The sequence below is a fragment of the Schistocerca cancellata genome, chromosome 7 (assembly GCF_023864275.1).
Source record: "Schistocerca cancellata isolate TAMUIC-IGC-003103 chromosome 7, iqSchCanc2.1, whole genome shotgun sequence".
Lineage (NCBI taxonomy): Eukaryota > Metazoa > Arthropoda > Insecta > Orthoptera > Acrididae > Schistocerca > Schistocerca cancellata.
The window spans coordinates 314,141,679-314,155,070 of NC_064632.1; the positions used below are offsets into that span (position 1 = coordinate 314,141,679).

The window sequence follows — 13,392 nt, forward strand, 5'->3', positions numbered from 1 at the left end:
GCTGAAGCTGTACAGTATAGCCTACTCTGTCCTCAGAGCACAAAAGCCTCAACGCCAAATCAAGCTCAAATGCCCGCGGGAGGTTTCTATCTTCTATTTGTAGTTTTGTAATTTTTCACATTTTTATTTGTTATTATCTTTATTACTTTGTGACTTTATTCTCCATTTTGTATTTCTTAAATTCTGTTGAATTTTTTACTGTTTTTAGTACTTTGTTTTACAGTTACACGCTTATTCACATACGCATGAGACTGTATAACCAAACATATGAGAAATAGCTGTAAATACTTAATACGGTGTATAAAATAACAGGAAACAGATACGACACCGAACAAAATATTAAATTCCGTGTGAATTTTATGATAATAATCCATGTAAATAGTTTATATTTCGTATATAAACTTACGATACGACCATATTATATCGATAAACTTACTTAAAAGCTTCTATACAGCAAGCTGAACAATTCGTACAGCAAATAGTAAACATTTGAAAAAGGTACATCTTGTTATTACAAAACTATATCTTATATATCTTAAAATACTTGTCTTTTTTATTTAAAGTACGAAATAATAAAAATTAAGAAACCGCCGTTAGAGATACTCACGCGAATGATTTTGGCGTGAAATGTTGTAACAACTAATCCGAATTAGATATGAGTATGATTGGAAGAATTAAGTAGATGAACAGCGAAACAATGTACGCACGACAAAATACTATCGACTCTTCAATCCTGTACGAAAACTGTCAAACTTACGGTTGTTTTGTCCGAAAATAGATTTCCTGCAAGATGGTATAGTAGGTTTTGAAGAAAATGCAGTAAAACATTTTCTGTTGGTTAGAAAGTTTGGCCTTTTATTTGACAATTGTTTTTAGAGCAGTTTTAGGGTTAGTTTAATTTTCTGCGTGGCCATCGATGAAACTTTAAATGCTCGGTCAAAAAGTACATCATTTTGTACAGGGATGAGCGTATTCTGGTTTGGTACATGCATTGCTTTGAACGTCCAAAGGTTCTTCCACGATGTTAACCTATTGGTGAATGATATCTTCAACGGATACACAACGAAATGATAATCAGCTGTTTTTTTAAATTATCTGCAAATGCAGCGCTTAAAATGCAATGCATTTCTACGAAACAAAGTTTCATGTGCAAACGAGTGATTTTTCGGCAGTAGAACCTGAAAGATTAAAGATTTTTCAAATTCTTCTTACAATTAAGTTAAGAATATATTTTTTATTATCATCTGTATCGTCTCAGCACGTGCGATACTGGCTTTTATGTGCATTTTATAAGCAAATTTAGACTGCTATTCCTTTCAAAGGAAGTAGTTTTCACAAAAAATGGGAAGACAATTAATTACATGTATTTGTCTACCTTCTTACAAATTTTAATCTATTGTCACAAGTCTGAATTATAGAAGTGGCGCGCATAAAAAGACTAACAAAAAACGTGTTTTTGATGGTAAAATCCGACCGAAATTAGACTTTTCAAGGGAGTTTCCAATTCTGTCGTGAGGACACATTTTGTATTTGATTCGCTTTCCGCCCATTCACTTCAGAGAACGAACTTAACGTGCTACATTTAGCTCAACTTTAAATCATCGGATCTCGACAATGGATAAAGATTAATGGACAAAACAATATTGTTTTGACTCCATTTATTAACCTTCGTGCAAAGTTTGAGCCAGTTTTTGAAATATAGAAGTGGCACGCTTCAAAAATCTCCAACAACGTGTCTTTTGCACGTAAAATCCAACCGAAGCGAGAAATTTTCAGACGCTTAGAACTTACCTTCGGCCAAGGTCTGGTATACCGGTGGACCGAATCTGAATCATCAGTCTCGCTCCAGTCCGTAGTTACTTCAGGATGACTGTTTTTGCGCGTAGAATCCGAACAGGAGTGACTGTTTATGAACGTAAAATCCCAACGGTGCACATATAAATGGTGCCATTAGCTGAGGATTAATTTCAGCCCAATTAAAATATTTTGCAAAACTAATTAATCGATTCGCGCTATTTGCCTGAGCGCTAGCTCCGATTCATGGTTCAAATCTTAATATACTATAATACAGCTATAGTAAGACAGATGTTCGAATGGCTGTACAAACAGCCGCTTGTCCGAGCTAAACCAAAAACCTTTTCCCTCATGCTCCTAGCTCAAACGGGAATCGTGCGCCAGGATCCACCCAAACCGCGATTCTGCGAGCGGCCCTTTCATACATACTTGTCAAATCGAGAAATTAGACTTAAAAAAAACTTCATCTGTCCTAAAATCGGTATGTACACAGTAAATGAAAACTTCCTAGGCAATCAAAAAATCATTTCGGGATCCCTAGTCAGTAACTAGAATCTACACGTCCATAGTCCTGAAGGAAAATGGTGCTAGAAAATTTGAAAGAACTTGGTTGGTCGGCCCAGTTCACGTTTTGTTCCTCAGACACCAAGAAACAGAGATAAAGAAAACTGCCCCTCTTTTATTCCGCCACAACTCTTTCAGATCTGCAAGTCCTTTTTCATGTTGTATGAAATGTCCCACACTAAAAACTACTCAACTATAGACTCCTAATTCTGAAAATTACATATAACTTGAAGAAGGAGCTATTGCTACAGTAAAGGACGTGCAGCTCAGGTGAACTTATAAATACCACCTTTACGTCAACGGTTGCGGTTATTCCAGAATGACGAGCCGGCCTTGGTGGCCGAGCGGTTCTAGGCGCTAGTCTGGAATCGCGCGACCGCTACGGTCGCAGGTTCGAATCCTGACTCGGGCTGGGATGTGTGATGTCCTTAGGTTAGTTAGGTTTAAGTAGTTCTAAGTTCTAGGGGACTGATGACCTCAGAAGTTAAGTCCTATAGTGTCAGAGCCGTTTGAACCATTTATTCCAAAATTACGAAGAAAAATTAGATAACCAAAATTTGTCCGCACCTACCTAGACATGTGGCTCGAAAATATGTCTGAATACCGTGAAAAATGACAACATTCACTTTGCAACCTCAAAATACTGGAGCTTCCCTCAGAAGTATCGAAGATCCGAGGTACCGCTTCGTAAATTAAATGGCGTACCACTAGTGTTGTGCTAGGGGCGGATTATACAAGAGAGATTAATCATTCATTTCCGTCTTGTGGACTGGTGCTTTCCGATTTTACTCACGCTTATGCTCGGATATTGGTTTTTTAAACCAGAAAGAGTCAGTTCTATAAACAACTTCGAAAATATCGCCTTTGAAGAAATTCTAGAACTATTAAGAACAATACATCGCCGCTATGTTAAAAGAATCTCATTAAGGTTATTATGAATGCAATTATCCCGTCATGAAGGTAGTTTGATCGCGGTGCGAGGTAGTGGGTGAGTGTGGTGGACAAAAAACCGCGAAATATGGAGGAATACCGTTAGGTAAAGCTAAATAATATTGTCTTACGAATTTCACCGTGTATGTGAAAATAATTTTATTGTTTCATTCCCGGTGCAGTGTAATGGTGAAAGGGTCCTCAACGTGTTTCATCCTTGTTCTGGTGGGTGGAAGTGGGTGATTGTGGTTGGCAGAGATACAGATATCTCAGTATAACGCGCGATGTGGAACACTTCGTTCTCTTAGAAAAAGAAAAATTATCTATGAATTTTGAACTTTATTATACTAGTGAATATACTCAGTTATATAATTTCACCCTTTTCCGACCACATTGGCTTTAACATTATGTTACACAGACATATTTTACCTCAGGTAACTACACGGGGCCAATGCTGGTTTATACTATTGTCCAAACATAACAGTATTACTTCGGATGAATGAAGCAATAATCGTATTTTTATGTGTACTGTAAGGTACGTAAGTCAGATTATATAGTTTTTCCTAAGAGTATTCAGATACCTGCAGTTAATATGAAAGGAACATAAAGAGATAAAGGCGTTTCATATAAGCCGATAAGCTAACAAAGGATATTTAATGGAAGGATTAAAAAAGTTTTTAAAAGCCTACCTATCAAATAGTTTAGAAAAGAAAGAAGAAAGTTCTGTGCTGGTACTAAAACCAATGCCTAGTAGCGCGTCAACTTACAGCATGGTTTAAAAACTTTTACAAAGATGTAAGTTTTAGTCGACAGGTGGCGCTAATATCGGGGGACGTAGCGTTGAAATTGTAGTGGACTGACCCGACAGCCAATCCACTATGACTTGTAGCCGAATAGCACGCGTTAAGCTCACGCAGGCTGGCGTGAGGTCTGGGACATTATAATGTAATTAATATAGCAAATAAAGTACGTAGTTGATGTAATACTTAACTTTATTCCATAATTGGTGAACATCGGTCTGACGGTACAGGCTTTATAAGATAACCAGCAAAAGATAAATGGCGCCTTGCTAGGTTGTAGCAATTGACGTAGCTGAAGGCTATGCTAACTATCGTCTCGGCAAATGAGAGCGTATTTGTCAGTGTAGCTTCGCTAGCAAAGTCGGCTGTACAACTGGGGCGAGTGCTAGGAAGTCTCTCTAGACCTGCCGTGTGGCGGCGCTCGGTCTGCAATCACTGACAGTGGCGACACGCGGGTCCGTCGTATACTAGCGGACCGCATCCGATTTAAAGGCTACCACCTAGCAAGTGTGGTGTCTGGCGGTGACACCACAGAAATTTTATTTTAATATTTATATACACCTCTCCATACTTATACGCTTAGGTTTTAGTACTGACACAGAATCTTTTTTTTAATTTCTGATCTTTTTTCTGAGGATACTTTTAAATTATTTTTTAACTTTTTAATTTATCTTTTGTTATTTTGTTGTATAACAAACACCTGTCTCTTTTTATGTTCCCTTCATCTTAATTACAGATACCTGACTATGGTAGTAGCCGTCACGTCGTAATAAATAATTCTAATAAGCGGTCTAGACGATTTAATTCACAGAATATTCACAATGTTCACGAACTCATTGACGAAATTCATTTCGTTTATTGATAACAAGAAGGCACTTCTAACGTCAATAACAAATTGCCTTGCGATTACTGATTAAAAATAAAGCGATGTTATTTTTATCGAAAAATTTTGTTCCATTTTTGTTATTTAACGTTTCCATTCGATAATAATTACAAAATTCAAATCAAACCAAACAAATGTTTCTACTAGAGAGAATCGAAACGTGAACTTCGAAAACACAAGGCTTAGCGCCTCGCTTTCAGCTACTATTGGCTTTTATAATACGCAGGAAACCTTTGAATTTCACAGCGTTTAAAAATATAACCCACAAAAGCGATTTTCTCGTGTTTAAGAGAAAAGCATCTCACTGCATCTAAATTTGATGTCCGGCGCGCTAACCAAATACTATAGTGTGAAGAAAATCGAAGATCCGTAAGCCGTAAGGTTGCCTTGTGAATACTGAGTAATAAGCATTGGTCAGTCACCAACACTGTGATGATACAGTGATTGGTAGGGTGTATCATCGATCAGCCTCCGCTGCTCGACACATGGACCGGAAGTAGTTGTAAATTTTGTAACGTTATTGCCACTGAAAAGTTCTGAATATTTTGAACTGGGATATCATACTGTAAGAAACGCATGTTCCGTCTTGTGTTCCATGGTACGAGCGTGGGGCGTGGCATTGGCGGAAGGGCCAGCCTTCCCGTCGTCACGAAGTCACCCCTGCTGATCCACATTGGCGTAAAAGTGACGGCCGTTTAGAAAGGCGACCTCCAGAAGCGACTGGCACGACCGTACATTAATAATGAAGACAAATGAAATTTGTAATTCTGAATTGTAATTAATTAAAACATACAGAGTGGTCCATCTGAAGTTTCTAATGAGATTATCTCCAAAACAATACATCGGGTAAAAACAGTGGGTAAGACAAGTTCGTAAGCTCAAAGGGGGACTTCAAATGATAGTACACTCGACCCCCAGCCCCTACCCCCTTGGGTGGGGCGGGGGGCAACTTTTATATCTTAAATAGACACCCATTTTTATTGCAGATTTGGATTCTCCATATGAAAGTAATCAAGTTTTGTCTGAAACATTTTTTAAACCATTGACAGATGGCGCTGAAATCGAGCAAAAAGTAAAATTGGGGAAGAACTCTGATTTACTTAGAATTATCCGCGAAAGTCGCATCAAATCGATACAAAATATGCACCAGTTGTCTCATTACGCCAAATGAAGCCATTTTTTTACAAAATGTATCCTACCCCCACAGTTTTTGATGGAGGGAGGCGAAATGGTATTAAAATCTCATGGGGGGACTCTTCACAATTGCATTACTCACCTGACTGTGGCGCTACCGTAGCCGAACTTGGCTCAGTATAAAAGTCGGTGCAATGCGATCAGTCGTCATTTCACTATCCGATTGTGAACCATAATCATCAACTGACGAAAGTAAATTATTCTTTAGCGAGACATGGCTCACTATCCTCCTTCTGAGATTGTTGATATGTTAATTTTAGGTGAATGCCATAACAATTACGCTGCAGCTGCCCAGTTGTATGCGGATTGTTTCCCAAACAGACGACATCCAAGGGAAAATGTTATTCGAAATTGCACTCAACGAGCTCGAAATGGATACATGCACCGTCCACCTCGTCATCGCGAATACAATGAAAATGACGCTCGTTCCCTTACCGTTCTCGCCTGTGTTCAACTGGATCCCACAATGAGTAGTCGTACGATTCAGAGACAAACTGGAATACAGAAATCAACTGTTTTGAGGATTTTGAAGGCACATAACTATCATGCGTATCATATCAAACTAACACAGACATTAACGCCGAAACATATGCAAATACTTGTCCATTTCTGCCAATCGGCCTTTGAAATGACAAGAGGTGACAATGCTTTTTTTTTTTTACATGCGTTATGTTCACCGATGAAGCCACATTCAAAAACAATGGTGAATTAAATCGTCATGATTGTCATTATTGGCAAATAAGACCCGTTGACAATCAACACAAATGGTCATTAATGGTCTGGTGTGGGATCTTAAATGGTTACTTGATAGGACGGTATTTTTTTGACCGAAATGTTACTGGGGAATCTTATTTACAACTTCTCCGCGATGATTTGTTGGAGCTAATGGAAGATGTTGATTTAGAAACTATGCAACGTATGTGGTTCCAACAGGTCGGAGCAGCTCCCCATTATGCTAAAAATGTGCGGAACGTTTTAAATTTACGGTACCCTGGTCGGTGAATAGGGCGCGGGGACCATCTCCTGATTTTTTTCTTGTGAAGTTATTTAAAAAATACTATTTATGAAAGACAGCCCACAACCCGAAACGATATGGAGCAACGCATTCGAAGAGCGTATGCAGTTATACCACGGGATGTACTGCTCAAAACTATGGACAACTTTCGCAGACGATTGACTTTGTACATTGGAGCAAATGGGAATACTTTTGAACAATTTGTTCGTGGCTAATTTCATTAATTAAGCTCCCCAAATTGTGAGAGGCAAGGGGACTCAGACTAATGAAGCACCCCAACATGTGAGAGACAAGGGAACTCACACTAATGAAACACCCAATGGGAACATCATCCTACTACGTCCATGTCGTTATTCCTGGGTAACGCTCAAATTAGGATACAGTACAAAAATAGCTTAATATGGCATAACTAAAGAATTGGTGCACATTTTTATCGATTTGATGCGTCTTTCTCTGATAATTCTAAATAAATCAGAATTATTCCCCAATTTTACTTTTTGCTCGATTTCAGCGCCATCTGTCAATGGTTTGAAAAAATGTTTCAGACAAAACTAGATTACTTTTTTATGGAGAATCCAAATCTGCAATAAAAATGGGTGTCTCTATTTAAGATTTAAAAGTTGCCCCCCCCCCCCCCCCCCCGTCCCACCCAAGGGGGCGGGGGCTGTAGGTCACGTGTGGTATCATTTGATGTCCCCCTTTGAGCTTACGAACTTGTCTTACGCATTATTTTTACCCGATGTATAGTTTTTCGAGATAATCTCATCCGAAACTTCGGATGGACCACCCTGTATGTTCACTTCTTGTTGAGATTTGGCCACGATCAACCGGAAAGTGTGAAAATGCTTAAAACGAAAGTAAATAATTTTGAAGATTTTGGAAATTTTAGTGAAGAGAAATGTTACGGACGAGTGATTTGAAAGGAAGTCCTGTTTAAATCATGTGAAGTTTTCTTCGCGTTGACGCGTCATTTATGAAATATTGCAACAAGTGGTAAGAGACAGGAAGATCTCTGGATTATTGAGATTTCGTGATTTCACGACAGTCTGAATAAAAGTGGTTTTTGGGAGACATTTTCAAGAGTTAAAAGGACTTTATATCCCTTTTGAAGAGAACAAATAAAGCTGATGGTGAAATAAGTTTCCAAGTGACAGTTCAAAATAACCAGACATATATTCTTCGGTAAATGCTATAAATTATGCTAAATGTATTATTAATGTGTAAGGTCGTAGCACTCAAGAAATAACTCTGATTGATAAGAGGTCAAACCTAAATCATTCATTAAGGCTAATAGACCGTGTTAATTGAATTTATGCTTCGTAAATTAATTACAGACTATTTGTCAAAACTGGATATGGACGGAACAGAAACAATTTACGGTGTCGATTTCACAAGAAGAGAATATGTGTGAGTTACTATATCAACGAAAAACACAAGACGTTATAAGATCCAGATCTCAAAAAGTACAACTGCTATTAATGAGAAGAAACTTACGTCTTCGACGATCTACCGTCCACACAGAACTCGAAAACCCGCAAATCACGGGTCTGTTGCCATTGTCAATAAGGAGATATTCTATGTGTTGTAAATATTTTACATGAAGTCAAAATCCCACATGAAATCTTCTTTAGTTGGATGGATTACTAGTTTCGGCTAACAATCTAGCCATCTCCAGATCATAAAATATCCTTGATTACTGTTTGTGCAATTCCGGCTTCACACATCGTTAAAAGCTTACTTGAAATGAGAAACGTGGCAGCTGACACAATCAGTATTTTCATCATTTCGTAACAGAGATCATCATATGTGTTGCTGTAACGTGATACATGTGAACAGTACACCAGCTGACGTCCATTACATTGTTCAAGAAACGCGCATTTCGGCATACGAGTATACGCAGTATACACGTGTGGCTGGTACTATAGAGGAATAGAGACTATACATACGCCGAATGTTGCCTTTCTTGAACTTTGTAATGGGCATCAGCTGCCATATTATCCACATGTACCACATTATAGCATCAGATACAGGATGTTCGGAAATTCTCGTTACAATTTTCTAGGACATGTAAAGGGGAGTGAGTACATAATATTTGGAAGAGGAACGCATGTCCGGAAACGTATCGTTTCCGCTCTATGACGGTTTGAGTTCATATGTGTAATGTGTCTCCATCTGCTGAGGAAAATAGGTAAGTTTCAGAGTTGTTGGTCCTGATATGCAGTAGGGTAGGCATGTTGACATAGACTACTTCTTGTGGGGTCGTAGGCAAAATTTAATTTACGAGACGCCTGTAGAAAGAGAGGAAGATCTCCTGTCATGAGTTCTGACCGCTGCACTTGAAACTGAAGAGGCACCAGGTGGGATGCAGAGTGTCTAACAAAACATGCTTTGTAGGTACAGCGTCTGTAACAACGTCGGTGGTCGCCACATCGAGCCGCTGTTGTTATTCATCAGTAATGTTCTGTATGTACAGCGTGTTCGGTTCTTTTTTGTTTTGGAACAATGTAATCAATGTTTAGGTGTTAATACAAACAGATGTGCTTAAGTGGTAATTGAATGTTTCGTTATGTTTCCGTTCGAATTATTACATAATAACTGTACTGAGTCACACCTAATTCCCTTCCTCAAGCAAAAGTGGAAGAGTTAAACATCTCAGTTATAATCATAGTATAACGGAAACGATACGTTTCTCATATGGGTTCCGATTCAAAATATTATGTACTCATGCCCCTCTCGAAGTCTAAGGACTTCCAAACGGGAGTTTCCGAATGTCTCGTATACGAAGATTTCTCTTACGAAATTATGTAAATTCTGTGTCAGTTACTTAGTTTTAACGGCATAACCATCAGTCTCGCTCCAGCCCAGAATTATTTCAGGGTGACTGTTTTTCCACGTACAATCCGGACAGAAAAGACTGTTTCTTAATGTAAAATCTGAACGGTGCACATATAAATGGTGCCATTAGCTGAGGATTAGTTTCAGTCCCATTAAAATCTTTTGCGAAAGGAATTAATCAATTCGCACAATTTGCATGGACGCCAGCTCCGGTTAGTCGTTCAAAACTTGCTTAGTTTACTGCAACGTAGCTATAGAAGACATGTTCGAATGCCTATACAAATAGCCGCTGGTCGGTGCTAAACCAAAAAATTTTTACCTCACCTTCCCAGCTCAAACAGGAATCGAGCACCAGGATCTCCCCAAACCGCGATTCTGCGCTCGGCGTTTCCATACATATTTGCTACATCATAAAATTAGCCCTAAAATAACTTCAACTGTTCTAAAATCGGTAAGTACACAGTAATAGAACACTTCCTAAGCAATCAAAAAATCATTTCGCGATCCTTCATCAGGAACGGAAACCGGAATCTAAACGTTCGTGGTCTTGAAGGAAAATGGCGTTTCAAAAAAATTTGTTGATCAGACCAGTTCAGTTTCGTTGTTCAGAAACCAAAGAACGGCGACGAAGAAACGCCAACTGCACGTCTTTCATTCTTCCACAAACTTTTTTCAGATCGAGAAGTTCTTTTTCAAGTTGTACGTAATGTCTCACATTAAAAACTAAACTATTACTTTCAATACGGAAAATTACATACAACATGAAGTAGGAGTTATCGGTACAGTAAAAGACGTGCAGCTGAAGCGGAATTAAATACCGAATTTACGTCAGAGGCTGCTGTTATTCCAAAAGTTGGATAGCCAATATCTGTCAGCACCAACCTAGACAGAAGATTCGAAAACGCGTCCGAATACCGTAAAAAAATGACAACATGAACTCAGATGGCACTCTCAAAATATTGGTGCTTCCCTCAGAAGTTCCAAAGACTTGAAGGTATCACTTCGCAAATGAAATGACGTACAAATCAGTTCACTAGCGTTTTGCTAAGAACGAACTGTACAAGAGAAATTAATCATGCATTCGTGTCGTACGGATTGGCCCTTTTCGATTTTATTCATGTTTATGCTTGGATGTCAGTTTTATAAACCAGCACGATGCAGCTCTAAAAGCAAATTCGAAAATATCGCCTGTGAAGATCTCCTAGCACTGCTAAGAATAATACATTTCCCCTTGTTTAAAGAACCGTTGGTACTCGAGTGTGTAGCGTTTTAAGTCTTGCTTTTGTGGATTATTGGTAAAATTAGCATTATTAGTAATTCTTTTGTCTTGTGGGTATCGTTCAATTACACTGGCCACGAGCGATGAAAACTGTTTTCAACAGTGTCATGTACGGATTTTAGCGATGTGTGGAATCGAAATAGCACCAGTACTAACCGAGAATGTGTTATGACATTAAGATGGCTCGTCTATTAGCCGAAACTAGTAATCAGTCCAAAGAAAGATGATTTTGTGTCCGAATTTGACTTCATGAGTTTTCAGTTCATAAGATGAATATAAAAAAAAAGATTATTTTTAATCTTCGGAACTGTATTTAAGCATTATCTGTCAGGCAGCACACCCCGTCGCGCTGTAAGAAGACCTATGGAAACACTGTAACATGCACTGCCTAGCAGTTGACGCTCAGCGATCCGACGTCACCTGTGTACGTGCGGACTTACAAACGTGGAGGGTCAGGCCAGCACGGAGCGGAAGTCCGTGGAGACGGCGGGCGGACGGACGGACTGGAAGGAGCGGCGCGCGGCTGGGCCGGGCTGTCGTTGCCGACGCAGAGGTCACTGGCGGACTGATGCGGACTTCCGCGCCGGCCGCTGCCGCTGCCCGTTGCCCAGGCCTGGAGGGGGAGGAGGACTCATCAGCCTCCTCACTCATCAGCGGCCGCCCGGCAGCGCCGCTGCAGACCTGCCAACAGCAGTACTAAAAATCTCTACACTAATGATCCTGAACATTATGAGCATCTACCTACTAGCCGGTATGTCCACTTTTGGCAAGGATAGCAGCGGCGATGCATCATTTCATGGATGCTATGAGGCCTTGGTAGGTCGCTGGAGGGAGTTGGCACCACCTCTGCACACACAAGTCACCTAATTCCCTTAAATTTCGGGGAGGGGGGCGGTGAGCTCTGATGCCACGTTTAATCACATCCCAGATGTGCTCCATTGGGTCATATCTGGGGAGCTGGGGGGGGGGGGGGGGCTCAGCAATTCAATTGGAACTCGCCTCTATGTTCCTCAGACCACTTCATAACACTTCTGGCCTTGTGACATGCCGCATTATCTTGCTGAAAAATGCCACTGCAGTCGGGGAGCATGATCGTCACAAAGAGGTGTACGTGGTCTGAAAACACTGCACGACACTCATTGGCTGTCATGGTGTCTTGCTCGAGCTCCACTGGACCCATTGATGCCCACGTGAATTTTGCCCAGAGCATAATGGATCCGCCGTCAGCTTGTCTTTGTCACTTAGTGTAGGTGTCAAGGAAATGTTCCTGTGGATGACTACGGTTTCGTGCCCTTCCATCAGCGTGTTGAAGAAGGTATCGGGATTCATCAGTGACGCTCTGCTACTACAGCAACGTCCAGTGCCAATGTTGACGAGCTCATTTCAGTATTACTTGCCGATGTTGTGGTGTTAACATTGGCGCATGCATCGGTCGTCAGCTGCGGACGCCCATTGTTAAGAGAGTTCTGGGCACTGAGTGTGCAAACACACTTGTTCTCCGCCCAGCATTAAAGTCTGATGTACGTTCCGTCACAGTTCGTCAGGTGTCCTGTTTCACCATTCTGGCCAGCCTACAACATCCGGCATCTGCAATAAGAGGTGTCCACCCAACGTCTGGACGTGGTTTCATCTTGGTTTCGCCACGTGTTGAAGACACTCATCACAGCGCTGCTCGAACAGCAGAGAGTCGTGCAGTTACAGAAATACTCGTGCGGACCCTCCACGCCACCACAATCTGCCCTCGGTCAACCTCAGATAGATCGAGCGCCTTCGCCATTCTGCACACGAACAACACTCTCTCTCATTGGTACTACATGCACCCTGCGTGTGTCTGACTAGCAATCATTACTCGCCAGGTGACGCTCTTACCGCCTGGAAGAATTTATGTCGATAGGAGGTAATAATATTGTGGCTGGTGAGTGTATTTTCGGCACAGAATCAGTTTGGAGGTGATCTCAAAGTTATATTGTTCTTCAAGAATCAAGTTTAACAATCCCGCTGGCGATTCTTGTTATTACTATGACTGACAGTAAATGAAGCAGGCAAAAAGGAATACAAACGTCTGAAAAATGAGATCGACAGGAAGTGTAAAGTGGCT

General features: G+C 40.4%; 1 protein-coding gene across 1 annotated transcript in view; it reads right to left on the reverse strand.

The window, feature by feature from the left end:
• LOC126092195 (protein borderless) overlaps positions 1 to 11,849 on the reverse strand; it is a 478,622-nt gene extending 466,773 nt beyond the window's left edge. Inside the window, exon 1 of the mRNA XM_049907679.1 lies at positions 11,735 to 11,849. The gene's annotated coding sequence lies outside the window, so the exon portion shown is untranslated. The remainder of the gene's footprint in view (positions 1 to 11,734) is intronic.
• Between the last annotated feature and the right edge of the window lie 1,543 nt (positions 11,850 to 13,392).